The 18,779-nt window shown below is 39.5% G+C and overlaps 1 pseudogene; it reads right to left on the reverse strand.

The window, feature by feature from the left end:
* The window catches only part of LOC120878846, a 60,510-nt pseudogene extending 42,067 nt beyond the window's left edge, over positions 1-18,443 (reverse strand).
* Positions 18,444-18,779: the final 336 nt, after the last annotated feature.

An 18,779-nucleotide genomic window follows, 5' to 3' on the forward strand; every position in this document is an offset into this window, starting at 1 on the left:
TATTTTTGTGTCTGATGTTAAGGAGTATTCCAATTTCATTCTTTTACACATAACTGTCCTGATTTCTCAGCACCACTTAATGAAGAGACTGGAGTACTCCCAAGATCACTCTATAATGCCACCATCACTTGATAATCAAACCAGACAAAGATATCACAAAAAGAGAAAATTACATGCCAATATCATTGATGAGTAAAGATGCAAAAATTGTCAACAAAATACTAACAAAAAAATCCCACAATACTTTAAAAGGATCATACACCATGACCAAATGGGATTTGTCTAAGGGATGCAAGGGTTCTTCAATATAGACAAATCAAATTGATAAGTCATATTAACAAGTTGAAGAATTTTCAAAAATGGTCATTTTAATAGATGCAGAAGAAGCTTTTGACAAAATTCAACACTCATATGATAAAAACTCTCCAGAAAATGGAGATAGAGAGAATCTACTTCAAAATAATAAAGCCATACATGACAAATCCGCAGCAAACACCATTCTCAGTGGTGCAAAACTAAACGCACCTTCCTTAAGATCAGGAACAAGACAAGCGTGTCTACTGTTGCCACTATTTTTAAGCATATTTTTGGAAATGCTAGCCATAGCAATCAGAGAAGAAAATGAAAAAAGGAATCCAAGTTGGAAAATAAGAAATAAAACTGTCACTGTTTTCAGGTTATATGATACTGTACACAGAAAATTCTAAAGATGCTAGCAGAAAACTACTAGAGCTCATACATGAATGTGGTAAAGTTGCAGGAAACAAAGTTAATACCTAGAAATATCTTGCATTCCTATACACTAATAACAAAAGATAGAAAGAGAAATTAAGGAAACAATCCCATTCACCACAGCAACAAAAAGAATAAACACTCAGGAATAAACATACCTACAGAGGCAAAATACCTGTACTCAGAATGCCATAAAATACTGATAAAATAAACAACAACAACAAAAAAAATCAGAAACAGATAGAGAGATATACCATGCTCTCAAATTGGAAGAAACAATATTGGGAAAATAACTATTCTATGCAGTCTATAGATTCAATGCAATCCCTATCAAATTACTAATGGCATTTTTCACACAACTAGAGGAAAAATTTTTACAATTTGTATGGAAATGCAAAAGACCCAAATAAGCAAAGCAATCTTGAAAAAGAAGAGCAAAGCTGGGAGAATCAAACTCTCCAGCTTCAGACTATACTACAAAGCTATACTCATCAGGACAGCATGGTATTGACTTTTAGAAAAGCAGAAATATAGATCAATGGAGCAGAAGAGAGAACCCACAGATAAACCTATGCACTTATGGTCACCTATTCTAAGACAGGCAAAGTTATTTTGATGAAGCAGAAATAACTTGAAATAAAGGTCTACTGATAAATCATATTCTAAAGTTAAATAAATAAAGTTTTTATATATTTGATGAAGACTGTGCATAGCTAAATGGCACTAGTGATTTATACATACATTTGTGTTTTTCAGATGTACATAGTATTACATATATGCATATATAATTAAAATATAATCTAATGTACACATTTTGTATTTCAATAGACACAGTTTACACTTACACTTTACAGAGGGTTTCGTTAGGAACATTCAGCTGTAAGCTGGCACTTGCCACGGGTGCTTGCCGTCTATGTCCACAAGGATTAAATCGTCTGTGCTGCTTGTGCAACTGCTGACCTTCAAAATCCCCAGAAGGGAATTCGGGGTGCAGAGCAGAAAGGAGGCAGAACAGGTCCTCAGATAGTTAGATATTTCTAGGAGTTGATTTATGAGCTTAGTTTTTGTATCACCTCATGTCTAGAAAAGAACCACAATCCTTTGTAGTGATGACTGTTCCCCATGACTAACTGGAAGATTCACAAGGCTGGTAGAAACCTTCTAGAAAAAATATGTGTGTGATCGTGTATACTCTCCTTGCACCAAAGTCACATATATGCTGTCCTTCCCCCAAACCTCTTGGGAGCAGTTCACCAAAGCTATCTGAGGTTTATTTGCCCCAAATAAAATTGAACTCACAATTCTCAATTTGTGCCTTTTTTTTTTTAAGTCAGCAGACAAAAGGGTGAAATAGCTACCACAAAGTCACAGAATGAGTAACAAATCAAGTTGAGATTCAAGTTTATTTATGCAAATAAACAAACATTTGCCTCACTAGAACTAATTAGAGAGTCTTTAAGAATGAACACTATAATAATATTTTTTTTTGCAATAATTCTTTGGTTTTGCTTGTGTTGATGATAAACTTTTGCTTAAGAAATCACAGGCAATTTTTCAACAGATTGTAATGCAGATAATCAATTTATCTCATAGCTGACATACTATAATCACAACTTTAAAATGCTGCCTGAAGACATTCAATTTGGTAAAAAATTTGTGGGAAGTAAAAATAGTCTTCAGTTACACATTCCACAGTTTTAGACTTATGGCACTTTGAAAATAATTTTAAGGTTGAATTTTGTCTTCTAATTGGGATCAACTTTTAAAACAGAAACATATGACTTCCTATGTATTAACTGTTTAGAGACACTTTAACTGTTGCGTCCAAGTAGCAATGGCAAAAACTTGAGCAACTGGGCCCTTGAGCAGAAGCAGATGGTCTGTTTCAGACTTTGCAGCTTAGAAGCAAGTCTCATTTAATGGCAGCCAAAAAGCAACGGACAGTGTTCAAATCTGGAATGCAAAGAACACTTTTTCTAGGGCTTATTTGGTAAACTCTGTGACAGTTCGGCATCTGGATATGCTGGAAAGAAATGATTTTAAGCTATCATGGAAACTGGTCCCTTTGAATTAGATGATCCATTCTCTGTAATTAAAGCTAAGTAGTAGGTATCTGCCACAAACCAAATTAATCAAAATTAATTAAAAGACCTTGGAAAGGACATGCCATGCTGATCTGTGTAGCATGACCGTGAAGAGGACAGTTTATTATATGAGAAAGATTTCATTGTCAAAAAAATTGTCATTCTGGCAAATGCTGAATAAGGCAAGTAAAGTGCCTATCAATTAGACATTAATTAGCATTCAGAGGGCACCATTTGATAAATGACTGCTTCCAAAAAACTAAATTGTGCTATCTTCAATAGAAAAGTCACTCATTCAAGGTGAGGACATTGCTTTTAAGTAACAGTTTATTTGTTTTACTGTCTTACTTTATTCCTGTTTAGTTTAAAGCATGGCAGTGTGTGTGTGTGTGTTAGTTGCTCAGTCATGCCTGACTCTGTGACCCCACGAACTGCAGCCCACCAGGCTCTTCTGTCCAAAGGATTTTCCAGGCAAGGATACTGGAATGGGTTGCCTTTTCCTTCTCCAGGGGATCTTCCCGACCCAGGGATGAAACCCAGATCTCCTGCACTGCAGGCAGATTCTTTACCATCTGAGCTATGAGGGAAACCCAAAACCATGGCAGAGTGAGGTTAAATGTTTAGTCATGTTAGGTTTATGAAGAACCATGCTAACACCCCTCAGTACATTCACCGTAACTCATCAGTGATTATCCTCAGTAAAGACTTATCAGAAAAAGTCAAGGCAGATCCAACTAGTGATACTGCGTACTGTAGTATCTAGAAACTTCACAGCTTCAAGCTGCAAAACTAGTGATACTGCGTACTATAGTATCTAGAAACTTCACAGCTTCAAGCTGCAAAAGAGTTTTGGACTCAGTGGTGCATGAATAACTGTCATTCATTTGTTTAATATGCAATTTTAGTGGACTAGTCTTTTAGGTTACTATTTCAGCTTTGCTCTAACAACATTTAATCTTACTTTTGTGTACTGACAATTACCTGCATGAGAGAATGAGACAAAATTGAAATATGATTTCTGTCCTTAAGAAAGCTTCCAAGAAATGCTAGCATCAGCTTGGCTTCATCTACTAAATATGGATCCTAGCTTTTCCTTTATTTCCCTTTCCATTTAAAAAAATATGTATTTTTAATTGAAGGATAATTGCTTAACAGTGTTGTGTTGGTTTTTTTTTTTCAGCTAGTGCCCTTTTGTATCAATTTATTTTATCTTTAAAAATTATAATTCTATTTAAAAGTTTTCCAACCTCATTTAGATATTATTAATATAAAACATATGTAAGTTTAAGATGTACAGCATGATAATTTGATACATGTATCAAATGTGGTGAAAACGTTACCACAATAGGAATGGTTAATACTTCCATCCCCTCAGTAATTCCCGTTTTGCCACTGCAAATAATGCTGCAATGAACATTGAAACACACATTATTTTCTAGATAAAGATCTCATTTTCCTCAAAAATACATATATATATGCATATGTGGAGAATTCCATGGGCAGAGGAGCCAGGTGGGCTGCAGTCCATGGGGTTGCAAAGAGTTGGACACACTGGGCAGTCACTCCATCACACAGAAAGTGAAATTGCTAGACCATGTGATAGTCTTATTATTAATATTGGAGAAAATTTTACACTGTTTTTCACAGAGGTTATTTTAATTTACATTTTCACCAATAGTGTGCAAGAGTTTCCTTTCTCCACAGGCTTACCAAACCTTATTGTGTTTTGCATGTTTATTCAATTCCTTTCCCATATTTAAAATTAAGGCTTGGTTGATATATAATATATATAGGTTTCAGATATGACATAGTCAACTTTTAAAGATTATAATTTATTTACATCTATTAGAATGTATTGGCTATATTTCCTAGGGAGTACAACATATCCTTGTAGTTCATTTTATACGTAGTATTGACAGTTTGTACCTTTTATATCCTTGAGTCTGTCTTATGCCTTCTCCCTTCCCTCTCCTTACTGCTGCTGCTGCTGCTGCTAAGTCGCTTCAGTCGTGTCCAACTCTTAGTGACCCCATGGACTGCAGCCCACCAGGCTCCCCTGTCCCTGGGATTTTCCAGGCAAGAGGACTGGAGTGGGGCGCCATTGCCTTCTCCCTTCCCCCTCCTTACCGGTAACCACTAGTTTTGCTCTCTATATCTGTGACTCTGCTTCTTCGCTGCCATATTCACCACTTTGCTTCATTTTTAAATTACACATCTAAGTGATATCATACAGTATTTCCGTTTCACTGATTGTCTAATTTCACTTAGCATAATATCCTCCAAATTCATCCATGTTGTTGCAAATTACAAGACTGAGTTCTTTCTCATGACTGGGTGGTGGCTCAGATGGTAGAGAACCTGTTTGCAATGGAGACCCAGGTTCCATCTCTGGGTTGGAGAAATGCCTTGGAGAAGGGATTGGCTATCCACTCCAGTGTTCTTGCCTGGTACATTCTAGGGGTGGGGGAACCTGGCAGGCCACAGTACAAAATTAAAATCTGTCCCTCTTTCCACTTTTTTCCCATCTAATTGCCATAAAGTGATGGGACATGATACCATGATCTTAGTTCTTTGAGTGCTGAATTGTAATACAGCTTTTTCATGCTTTCTTTAATATCCATCAAGAGGCAATTTAGTTCCCTTTCACTTGTTATAGTTGTTGTTCAGCTGCTAAGTTACGTCTGAAACTTTGCGACCCCGTGGGCTGTAGTTTGACAGGCTCCTCTGTCCATGGGATTTCCCAGGCAGGAAGACTGGTCTTAGTCTCCATTTCATTCCCCAGGGGATCTTCCCAGCCCAAGGTTAAACCCACATCGTCTTTCTTTACCACTGAGTCATGAAAGAAACACACCTTTTATTTTATAGAATTTTATTAATAATGTACCTAGGAGAGGATGGTCTGTATTTGAAATTAGGAAACCATTACCTGTATGAGCTTAAATCTCTAAATTTCTACCCACATTCAGGAAGTTTTTAGGCTTTATTTCTCTAAATACGCTTTCTGTCCACTTAGTTTAGTTCAGTTCCGTAGCTCAGTCATGTCCATCTCTTTGCAACGCCATGGACTGCAGCACGCCAGACCTCCCTGTCCATCACAAACTCCTAGAGTTCACTCAAACTCATGTCCACTGAGTCAGTGAGGCCATCCAACCATCTCATCCTCTGTCGTCCCCTTCTCTTCCCACCTTCAATCTTTCCCAGCATCAGGGCCTTTTCCAATGAGTCAACTCTTCGCATGAGTTGGCCAAAGTACTGGAGTTTCAGCCTTAGCATCAGTCCTTCCAATGAACACCCAGGACTGATCTTTTTTAGGATGGACTGGTTGGATCTCCTTGCAGTCCAAGGGACTCTCAAGAGTCTTCTCCAACACCAGAGTTTAAAAGCACAAATTCTTCTGTGCTCAGCTTTCTTTATAGTCCAACTTTCACATCCATACATGACCACTGGAAAAAACCATAGCCTTGACTAGATAGAACTTTGTTAGTAATGTCTCTGCTTTTTAATATGTTTTCTAGGTTAGTCATAACTTTTCTTCCAAGGAGTAATTGTCTGTTAATTTCATGACTGCAGTCACCATCTGCAGGGATTTTGGAGCCCCCAAAATAAAGTCTGTCACTGTTTCCCCATCTACTTGCCATGAAATGATGGGACCAGATGCCATGATCTTAGCTTTCTGAATGTTGAGTTTTAATCCAACTTTTTCACTCTCCACTTTCACTTTCATCAAGGGACTCTTTAGTTCTTCTTCACTTTCTGCCATAAGGATGGTGTCATCTGCATCTCTGAGGTTATTGATATTTCTCCTGGCATTCTTGATTTCAGCTTGTGCTTCATCCAGCCCAGTGTTTCTCATGATGTATTTTGCATACAAGTTAAATAATGAGGGTGACAATATACAGCCTTGATGTACTCCTTTCCCGATTTAGAACCAGTCTGTTATTCCATGTCCAGTTCCAACTGTTGTTTCCTGACCTGCGTACGGATTTCTCAAGAGACAGGTCAGGTGGTCTGGTATTCCCGTCTCTTTAAGAATTTTTCAGTTTGTTGTAATCCACACAGTCATATCTTTGGCATAGTCAATAAAGCAGAAGTAGATGTTTTTTTTCCTGGAACTCTCTTGCTTTTTCCATGATCCAGCAGATGTTGGCACTTTGATCTCTGTTCTTCTGCCTTTTCTAAATCCAGCTTGAACATCTGGAAGTTCACGGTTCATGGACTGTTGAAACCTGGCTTCGAAAATTTTGAGCATTACTTTGCTAGAGTGTGAGATGAGTATAACATGCTATTTTTTGAGCATTCTTTGGCATTGCCTTCCTGTGGGATTAGAATGAAAATTGACCTTTTCCAGTCCTGTGGCCACTGCTGAGTTTTCCAAATTTGCTGGCATATTGAGTGCAGCACTTTCACAGCATCATTTTTTAGGATTTGAAATAGCTCAACTGGAATTCCATCACCTCCACTAGCTTTGTTCATAGTGATGCTTCCTAAGGCCCACTTGACTTCACATTCTAGGATGTCTTGCTCTAGGTGAGTGATCACACTATTGTGGTTATCCGAGTCATGAAGATCTTTTTTGTACAGTTCTTCTGTGTATTCTTGCCACCTCATCATAATATCTTCTGCTTCTGTTAGGTCCATACCATTTCTGTCCTTTATTGTGCCTATCTTTGTATGAAATGTTCCCTTGGTATCTCTAATTTTCTTGAAGAGATCTCTGAGGAAGCTGAAGTTGAATGGTTCTATGAAGACCTACAAGACCTTCTAGAACTAACACCCAAGAAAAGATATCCTTTTCATTATAGAGGACTGTTATGAAAAAGTAGGACGCCAAGAAACATCTGGAGCAACAGGCAAATTTGGACTTTGAATACAGAATGAAGCAGGGCAATGGCTAGTAGAGTTTTGCCAAAGAATGCACTGGTCATAGCAAACACCTTCTTCCAACAACACAAGAGAAGACTTTACACATGGACATCGCCAGATGGTCAGTACCAAAATCAGATTGATTATGTTCTTTGCAGCCGAAGATGGAGAAGCTCTTTATAATCAGCAAAACAAGACTGGGAGCTGACTGTGACTCAGATCATAAACTCCTTATTGCCAAATTCAGACTTAAATTGAAGAAGGTAGGAAAACCTGTAGAGCATTCAAATATGACCTAAATCAAATCCCTTACAATTATATAGTGGAAGTGAGAAATAGATTCAAGGGATCGGATCAGATAGACAGAGTGCTTAAAGAACTGTGGATGGAGGTTTGTGACATTGTCTAAGAGGCAGGAATCAAGACCACCCCCAAGAACAAGAAATGCAAAAAAGCAAAATGGTTTTCTGAGGAGGTCTTACAAATAGCTGCGAAAAGAAGATAATTTAAATGGAAAGGAGAAAAGGAAAAATATACCTATTTGAATGCAGAGTTCCAAAGAATAGCAAGGAGAGGTAAGAAAGACTTCCTCAGTGATCACTGCAAAGAAATAGGGAAAACAATAGAATGGAAAAGACTAGAGATCTCTGTCCCCTTCCCTCCCTGTTTTTTTCCTGCTGAGGCTACAGTAATGGTATATCCCACAAGTCACATGGGCTCTCTTCCTTCTTTATCATTCTTTTTTTTTTTTTAAATATTACTCTGACTGTATGATTTAAAATAACCTTTCTTCCTATTCACTGTTCTTTTTCTATGTTGGATTTGCTGTTGCAGTTCTCTGCTGAACTCTTCAAATCAGTCATGATGTTCCTGAAGTCTAAGATTTCTTCCGTTTTTGTTTTTTAATAGTTTCTCTTCATCTATCCAACTTCTCACATTTTTCTTTGGTTTCCTAATTTCATTTACCTGTATATCTGTGTTTTCTTGTAATTCATGTAATTTCACTTTAAAGCATTATTCTTAATTCTTTGTTATGCAGTTAATATATCTCCATTTCTTTATGATCCGCCCTTAAAACTGTGTTAGTTTCATTTGTTGTTTGTCACTTTTCCTTGATTATTCATAGTCTTTTTGGACCCATGTTGTGTTTGCACATTTGATGATTAAGTATCCCTTCCAGTCTCTTTGCAGACTGACTGTGGCCACTGAGGCGTAACTATTGTTCAGGTGCTAAGTCCTCTCTGACTCTGTGACACACAAACTGTAGCGCTCCAGGCTCCTCTGTCCTTCACGATCTTCCAGAGTTTGCTCAAGTTCATGTTCATTGAGTCAGCAGTGCTGTCTAACAATCTCATCCTCTGATGGCCTTTAATCTATCTCAGCATGAAGGTTTTTTCCAATGAGTTGGCTCTTCACACCAGGTGGCCAAAGTATTGGGGCTTCAAGCAACAATCCTTCCAGTGAATATTCAGGGTTGATTTCCTTTAGGATTGACTGGTTTGATCTGTTTGCTGCCCAAGGGACTCTCAAGAGTCTTCTCCAGCGCCACACTATGAAAGCATCAGTTATTTGGTGTTCATCTTTCTTTATGGTCCAAATCTCACATCCATACATGGCTGTTGGAAAAACCATAACTTTGACTATACAGATCTTTGTCAGCAGTGTGATATCTCTGCCTTTTAAATGCCCTGTCTGGATTTGTCATACCTTTCCTTCCAAGGAGGCTTTGTCTTTTAATTTGATGGCTGCAGTCACTGTTTCCACTTTTTCTCTACTTGCCATAAAGTGACGTGACTGGATACCATGATTGTAGTTGTCTTAATTTTGGGATTCAAGCCAGCTTTTCCATTCTCCTCCTTACCGTCATCAAGAGGCTCCTTAGTTCCCTTTCACTTTCTGCCATTAGAGTGGTATCATTTGCATATCTGAGGTTGTTGATATTTTTCTTGACAGTCTTGATTCCAGCTCATGATTCATCCAGCTCAGCATTTCACATGATGTTGTCTGCATATACGCTAAAAAATAGTGACAATATACAGTCTGGTCATACTCTTCTCCCAATTCTGAACCAATTAGTTGTTTCATGTTTGATTCTGTTGCCTCTTAACCTGCATACAGGTTTCTCAGAAAAGAGGTAAATGGTCTGGTATTCCCATCTCTGTAAGAATTTTCCACAGGTTTTTTGTGATCAGTACAGTTAGAGGCTTCATCATAGTCAATGAAGATTTTTTTCTGGAATTGCCTTCCTTTGTCCATAATTCAAACCGTATTGGCAATCGAATCTCTGGCTCCTCTGCCTCCTCAGCACCCAGCTTGTACACCTCTTAAGTTCTTGGTTCATGTACAGTTGAAGCCTAGCTTGAAGGGTTATGAGCCTGACCTTGCTAACATGTGAAGTGTGTGCTGTTGTGCAGTAGGTTGACTATTTTTTGTCTCGCCCTTCTTTGGGATTGGAATAAATACTGACCATTTTTAGTCCTTGGCCACGCTGGCACACGGAGTGTGGCACTTTGTCAGCATCTTTTAGGATTATGAGCATCTCACCTGACATGCCCACACTTCCACCAGCTTTGCTGGTAGCAATGTTTCCTAAGGCCCATGTGACCTCAGGCTCTAGGATGTCTGGCTCTAGTTGAGTGACTCCACCTTTGTGATTACCTGGGTCATAGCACCTTTCTGAAATAGCTCTTCTGTGTGTTCTCACCACCCCTGCTTAATGTTTCTCTTTCTGTTGTGTCCTTACCGTTTCTGTCCATTACTGTATCCATGTTTGCATGAAATGTCCCCTTGGTATCTCAGATATTCTTGAAGAGATCTCTGGTCTTTCCCATCCTATTGTTTTCCTTTATTGCTTTGCAACTTTCTTTTAAGAAAGCCTTTTTCTCTCTCCTTACTATTCTCCAGAACTCTGCCTTCAGTTGGGTGTATCTTTCCCTTTCTCTCTTGCCTTTCACTTCTCTTCTTTCCTCAGCTATTTGTAAAGTCTTCTCTGACAAATACCATGGCTTCTTGCATTTCTTTTTCTCTGGGATGGTTTTGGTCAATGCCTTCTAGACAATAATATGGAGCTCCATCCACAGTTGTTCAGGCACTCTGTCTATGGGCTCTAGCCTCTGAATCTATTTGTCACTTCCACTGTATAAACACAAGGGATTTGATTTAGGTCATACCTGAATGGCCTAGTGGTTTTCCATACTTTCTTCAATTTAAGCCTGAATTTTGCAATAAGTAGCTCATAATATGAGCCACATTCAGCTCTGGGTCTTGTTTTTGCTGACTGTATAGAGCTTCTATATCTTTGGCTGCAAAGAACATAACCAATCTGATTTCAGTATTGACAATCTGGTGATGGCCATGTGTAGAGTCTTCTCTTGTGTTGTTGGGGAAAAAAGTGTTTATTTGACCAAAGTCTTCTTTTGATAAAACTCTGGTGGCCTTTGTCTTGCTTAATTTTGTACTCCAAGGCCAAAAATTGCCTGTTATTCTGGATATCTCTTCATTTCCTACTTTTGCTTTCCAATCCCCTTTGATGAAAAAGACATCTTTTTTGGTGTTAGTTCTGGAAGGTCTTGTAGGTCTTCATACTACCGGTCAGCTTCAGCTTCATCAGCATCAGTGGTTGGGGCACAGACTTGGATTACTGTGACTTTGAATGGTTTGCTTTGGGAACTAACAGGGTTTTTTCTGTTGTTTTTGAAATTGCACTAACGTACTGCATTTTGGACTCTTGCTGATTATGAGGGCCATTCCGTCTCTTCTCAGGGATTCTTGCCCACAGTAGGAGATATGATGGCCATCTGAATTCAATTCTCCCCTTCTTGTCTACTTCAGTTCACTGGTTCCTAAGATGGCAGTGTTCACTCCTGCCGTCTCCAACTTCAGCATGCTCTATTTACCTTGCTTCGTGGACCTAACATTCCAGGTTCCCGTGCAACGTGTTTCTCCACAATCACATCTTCACACTTGGCTTTCACCCCCAGGGACATCCATAGCTGAGAGTTATCCCTCTTTGGTCCAGCTGATTCACGGTTACTGTGGCTGTTAGTAATTGCCCTCCACTCTTCCCCAGGAGTGTATTTGACACCTTCTGACTTGGGGGGCTCATTTTCCTGTATCTTATCATTTTTGCTCTTCCATACTGTTCATGGGACTATCCTGGCGGAGGAAATGGCAACCCACCCCAGTATTCTCGCCTTGGAAACCTCACAGACAAGAGAGCCTATTGGGCTACAGTCTATGCAGTCTCAAATGAGTTGGACACAACTTAGTGAGTAAAAATAGCACGGGTTCTCCAGACAGGAATCCTGAAGGGGGTTGCCACTTCCTTCTCCAGTGACCAGATTTTGCCTGAACTTTTCACGATGATCTGTCATAGTGGGTTACAGCATAGGTGCATGGCATGCCTCACAGCTTCATTGAGTTAAGCAAGCCCCTTCACCATGACAAGCCAATGGCCCATGAAGACTTGATGCCCTAGAAATTGCCCAAAGCCAGGAGAGCTTGCCCTGAGAAGGCCAGCCAGGAGCTGGGTCCAGGAAAACCTGCTCGTAGCCTGGGGCTGTGGAAGCCTGTGCAAACCTGGGGCCTCAGTAACCACCCAGGGCTGTAGGAAAGATCAGAAGTCAAAATGAATTGCCTCTGGATTCCCGGGGACCCTCAAATACCTCAGAGCTGAGGGAGTTGTGGAGCCACTTGAGGCTTCTGGAGCTTCCATTGCACAGGGGGAAGGTGCCCTGGGTTGGCAGCGTGTCTCTGGGGACCTGGAACTGAGGAACCTACTGAAGCTGTGCGCCTTGCCTGGGTCTGCTGGGATCTGCAGGTGACAGTGTGATCCAGGGGCCTAGATTAGCGGGATTCTGTTGGGAGTCTGCTTGCAAATCTTTATTTTATCTTAGTCTAATTGTTTTGGGGCTTTTCAACCTCTGGTCTCACTTACTGCTGCTGCATTTTCATATTCCTGTCTCCGTCCACCTCACTTTCCTTCTCTCGTCAATTCCTTCCCTCCCTCTTCCATTCACTTTCCCCCTTCCCCTCATTCTCTTCTGCACCCTTTCTCTGTTCATTCTTGAATACTCGCACTCTTGCCTTTCTTTTCTTTACCTCCTCCCTGTCACCTTGGGACGTGTTTTTCTTTCTTTCTTTTTTTAACCTGTATCCCCTTTATCTCCTTTTCCTAAGCCAAGATGGTGTCAGTCCCAACCGTCCAACTGTCTTTAGCATCTTGATCATGGGTGAACCAAGGTGAATGATTTCATTATTGTCTTAGCCATCTAAATATCTGGGAAACAGGGCCCTGGTTAGAGTTCTGTTGTTTTTTTTTTGTGTGTGTGCATTTTGTTTCTACTTTTTCTTAGGTGGAACATATTGTTTCAAAATAATATATTTTTATTCTGTTTTGAATAATAGAAAGGGCAAGCTAACCTTTGCGTTCATCCTTAAATATGGTATTTCTGCTTTCAGACAGTTAAGACTAGTTTGTCAAAATTGCCTGATTATCATGGGGAAAGATAAGAGAATTATAGAAAAAGGAAGCCATTCCTATTCATTTTGCTACCTTTCTGCTTGGACTGTGAAGTATTTCTAGATCTCAAACATGAATGGAATGCAGAAGAACCCTGAACCATTGTGTGGAATACTGATTCCTGCTCATTACTCTGTGGATGGAAACATCTAGATTTCCCATAAAAATGATAATGTTTAATAATGCAATCTTGAATATAGTTTTAAACAAATTTTAACACACTATGTGAAAATTCAAATATGAGAGCATATTTCTGAGAATTTAATTCTCCATCTGTTTCAATATTTCCAAAAGACAATCAATTCATGTTTTGCTACACTGTTGCCATTAGTTACACTTCCCTGGTGGCTCAGAGGTTAAAGCATCTGCCTGCAGTGTGGGAGACCTGGGTTCGATTCCTGGGTCGGGAAGATCCCCTGGAGAAGGAAATGGCAACCCACTCCAGTATTCTTGCCTGAAGAATCCCATGGATGGAGGAGCCTGGTGGGCTGCAGTCCATGGGGTCGCAAACAGTTGGACACTGAGCGACTTCACTTTCACTGTGATATATCTAACTTAATTAATTGAGATAATTTCACACTGAAATTCCAGTGGAGGATAATTTCCTTTTGGTCATCTTATACTACAAGATTATCATTATTTGTTTTTCTTTAATTACTTCAAATGCTTCCTCCCAACAGTCAAAACCATCTTTTGATTTAATAACCATGAATTTATTGCAAACACAGGGAAACTATACCTGGGAGTTCATTGGTATAAGTACCAGTAGAGTAAATGAGATTCAGTTCAGTTCAGTTCAGTCGCTCAGTCGTGTCCAAATCTTTGGACCCCATGAATCGCAGCACACCTGGCCTCCCTGTCCATCAGCAACACCCGGAGTTCACTCAACCTCCTGTCCATCAAGTCGGTGATGCCATCCAGCCATCTCATCCTCTGTTGTCCCCTTCTCCTCCCGCCCCCAATCCCTCCCAGCAGCAGAGTCTTTTCCAATGAGTTAACTCTTCGCATGAGGTGGTCAAAGTACTGGAGTTTCAGCTTTAGCATCATTCCTTCCAAGGAACACCCAGGACTGATCTCCTTTAGGATGGACTGGTTGGATCTCCTTGCAGTCTAAGGGACTTCTCCAACACCACAGTTCAAAAGCATCAATTCTTCGGCGCTCAGCCTTCTCCACAGTCCAACTCTCACATCGTCTGAACCTGGTAGATCTTTTGGAAGTATGGACAATAGACATTCATATATGAATGGAATGATGTTTAATGATGGAGGTTTTATGAGTTATTTATTTTTTCTTACAGTTTTGAGATTTTATGATTTTTTAGTTGACCTTGAAAATGGCAACATTCAGTGATGACACTTGTAGTAGTCAGTTCATGTGTATGGTTCCACATTCAAATAGGTGTATATATATAGGCGATTTTTGTGTGCACATGCATATGTGTGTGTGTGTGTAAACTGATATTTTATTATTTTATCAGCTGTCTCTAATCTACTTTTGGTTAAAACAGCATCTTAAACTAGAGAGAATAGGTGGAACTGAAGAATGAAAAGAAGCTTTAGAAAAGCAGAAGCTTTGCTGGAAGGTACTTCAGGGTCACAAAAGCAATACAAAAGAAAATGCCTGTTTTTCTAGTTTATATTATGCCTATACTCTGATTCTAAAGCATCGTATTTGCTTGCCATCGTTTTTTCCCCTAGTTGTTCTGATATTCCTTTCCTTTATACATGGAACTTTGAATATTAATTAAATCTGTATAATCTTTGATGTATGTATGTATATCTAAGTTGAGGGAAGTGTTGAAGGTTATGTTCAACAAAAGGAAGAACTGCACAAATTCATAAATCCAAACTGCTTAATAGTTTTGTTTTGGGAGATTTTCAGTGCAGTGGTTTAAAGTATCCAGCGTAACAAAACTTGTATTAGCTAAGCTTCTTTAGTCCATTTTATAAGGTAGGACTTGTGTATTTAGCATGCATTTGAAATTAAGACACATTATTATTCACCACTCAGTAGTTTGCTTCCTTTTAGATGTGATAAAGGACATATAACATAAAATTAGCTATTTTGACCATTTTAAGAAGCACAAGCTGGAATCAAGATTGCGGGAGAAATATCAATAACCTCACACATGCAAATGACACCACCCTTAGGACAGAAAGTGAAGAGGAGCTAAAAAGCCTCTTGATGAAAGTGAAAGAGGAGAGTGAAAAAGTTCGCTTAAAGCTCAACATTCAGAAAACTAAGATCATGTTATTTGGTCCCATCACTTCATGGGAAATAGATGGGGAAACAGTGGAAACAGTGTCAGACTTCATTTTCTTGGGCTCCAAAATCACTGCAGATGGTGACTGCAGCCATGAAATTAAAAGACGCTTACTCCTTGGAAGGAAAGTTATGACCAACCTAGATAGCATATTCAAAAGCAGAGACATTACTTTGCCAACAAAGGTCCATCTAGTCAAGGATATGGTTTTTCCAGTGGTCATGTATGGATGTGAGAGTTGGACTGTGAAGATGGCTGAGTGCCAAAGAATTGATGCTTTTGAACTGTGGTGTTGGAGGAGACTCTTAAGAGTCCCTTGGACTGCAAGGAGATTCAACCAGTCCATTCTGAAAGAGATCAGCCCTGGGTGTTCTTTGCAAGGAATGATGCTAAAGCTGATACTCCAGTACTTTGGCCATCTCATGCGAAGAGTTGACTCATTGGAAAAGACTCTGCTGCTGGGAGGGACTGGGGGCAGGAGGAGAAGGGGACGACCGAGGATGAGATGGCTGGATGGCATCAGCAACTCGATGGAAGTGAGTCTGAGTGAACTCTGGGAGTTGGTGATGGACAGGGAGGCCTGAAGTGCTGCAATTCATGGGGTCGTAATGATTCGGACACGACTGAGCGACTAAACTGAACTGAACTGAAGTATATAGTGAATGTAGCAGTAAATATAAAGAAATCGGGGTGTGATGTAGTCCTAATAAAGGCCTAAGCAAATTTAATAGGTGCGTCTGTAAGTATCTTGAATCATGGAGAGGGCCAGGCCTTTATTCATTTTTAACAACTGATGTTTGAGGCACCCTACCCTGAAAATGGAATTGGACCATGGACCTGAGGCATCTCTCCAGTCAAATCAGTTCTGAAGCTGACAGCTGAGGACCATTTGGTGGCAACAATCCCAGCAGCAGAAAAAAAAAAAAAAATGATACTTTAGTACCGAAAGAGCATCTGGACAATTCATTGCGAACATGGCTTCAGTGTTTTCCCCCACAAAATTCTCATTTGTTTTGGTAACAGTGCAAGATAGCTAGGACAAGTATTATTAACCACGAAGCAAGTTAATAATGGAATTTAAAATTTACACCATGCGATCAGCTTGTTTGTTTTATTTAATACAGAATTAGCTATATAAGGTTGGCAGAGGAAGATAATACAAAAACATGTGCTTATTGACACTTTAACTTGTAAAACGAAAAAGGATGATTTTGAGTAGTTTGATGCTAAGGTAAAAATCTGCATAGAAAACAAAAAAGCAGAAATAGGCATCAAAAGTTTCTGATGATTGTTGGGGACGGTCCAATCCCTTGCTGTGATTCAGCATCAATTCTAGCTAAACTCTGCATTTAAATGTTTACAGTGCCACTTCATATGAGGTAACTAAACACTAAGTTCATAGAGGTTTTTCTTTGTCAATATCTTTATTTTCCCAATTTTTGGTACATTTCCTTGTATGGAAACCTCAGATAGTCTCCTGCTGAGAAATGAAGGTTGGCACAGTAGAGGATCATGATTCTGACAAGCCCAGAGCCTGCCGACCCATGCACAATAGACTCACCTGCCACTTTTTGTCAACATCTTGACAAGGTCATCATACTTTAAAGAGAAACATTCATTCTCTAACACTCTAATGCTCACTTTTTCTTAAAGAAAGTGTGCAAAAAGGTATCATTTTAACACATCACTATCATTTCTGCCTACATAGTAAGTGGTTTTTGTTCATTGTAAGTGAAATTCTTGCATGCAAATACATCAGTCAGAAGAAAAAGGTTCTGAACAATAGTGGCTACATCTTTGAACAATGCATTGGTTGACCTCTAAATATCCTTGCAGCTTAAAAGTGCTCTTAAATTAGAGAAGGCTTTGAAAACTATGGTGTTCAAGGAAAAATTATCACATGCTTGCAGGTCCTTTAGAATCTACATACATAATACTTCAGTTGGAGAAGGCAATGGCAGCCCACTCCAGTACTCTTGCCAGGAAAATCCCATGGATGGAGGAGCCTGGTGGGCTGCCATCTCTGGGGTCGCACAGAGTCGGACACGACTGAAGCGACTTAGCAGCAGCAGCAGCAAAGCTAGGATGGACCAGGTGAATATTATTTTGAAAAAGTCTCACACATTTTTTAAAGTATGTGGTTTATACACATATTCATAGTATAAAATCTCATTCAAATTTTGATCTTCACAACTCAATGGGCAAGTATGCTTATTTCCACTTTTAGCAAACTGAACATGAGAATACAGAAAAAAGCCAGTAGAAAAATAGGACTTTGACTTGGTTTTGTTTATTGTTATGTTAAAAAAATAAGAGAGATAAAAGATAGTGCAAAGTTGTGTCCAACTCTTGCAATCCCATGAACTGTAGCCCACCAGGCTCCTCCATCCATGGGATTCTCCAGGCAAGAATACTGGAGTGGGCTGCCATTTCCTTCTCCAGGGGAACTGGAAACCCGACCCAGAAATTGAACCTAGGTCTCCCGCATTGCAGGGAGATGCTTTACCGACTGAGCCACCAGCATATTTTTGTCTATAACATTAAGCAATAGGAAGAGGAATGACTATCAGGTATACCAAATTTAAATGACTCTAATTTCCATACTTTTAAAATGTAGTGATTATCAAGCACTCATTCCATAGAAGAGTCAGACAAAGCTCTACCCTGGGCTTGTTCCCAGGTCACTGTTCTAGTTTGGCTTTCACTGGTCTTGAGGAAGATTACACCAACAACACCTGAGCCAAAAATAACGTCCAGAGAATAATCTTCCTCACAACAAGGCTAATAATCTAAGAGCTGCCAAAAGGCAGCGCCATAACAATGACCCGGATGCTGAAGCACTCGGTAGCCCTGTTAAGCCTTGGAAGCTGTGCATGAGATGCTGTGTGATCGGGGTCCTACCACGGGGAGAGGACGGCGTGTCTCATCGTCCCTTTCCTCTGGCATATCCTTTGCTGGCTTCTTCTTCGTCAGCGTCATACTTGCCTAGTCTCTCAAACTTTGGTCTTAAACGAGGAAAAAACAATGAGAAGAATGTAAAAACCTGCAATTTTGCAAGAACTGAATTTATAATAGAGTGACATTATAATAGTTCAGTTTCAAGAAATGGCAACAGTTGAAATTAACCAATAACCCTGACAGCACATAGAGAGATCCATAAGTGCAAGTAAATTCGGCACTAACTGCCAGGCAGGCCCAGAAAAACTGCCTTACTAATGCTATTTCTGAACTTAATTCAATATTTTATAAAACTATGTTTCTCAAAATGACAGCAAGCAATAAGAAGCTGCATAATGTTTTACTTCCACAATTTAA

Source organism: Oryx dammah, unplaced genomic scaffold (genome assembly GCF_014754425.2).
Source record: "Oryx dammah isolate SB20612 unplaced genomic scaffold, SCBI_Odam_1.1 HiC_scaffold_19, whole genome shotgun sequence".
Classification (NCBI taxonomy): domain Eukaryota; kingdom Metazoa; phylum Chordata; class Mammalia; order Artiodactyla; family Bovidae; genus Oryx; species Oryx dammah.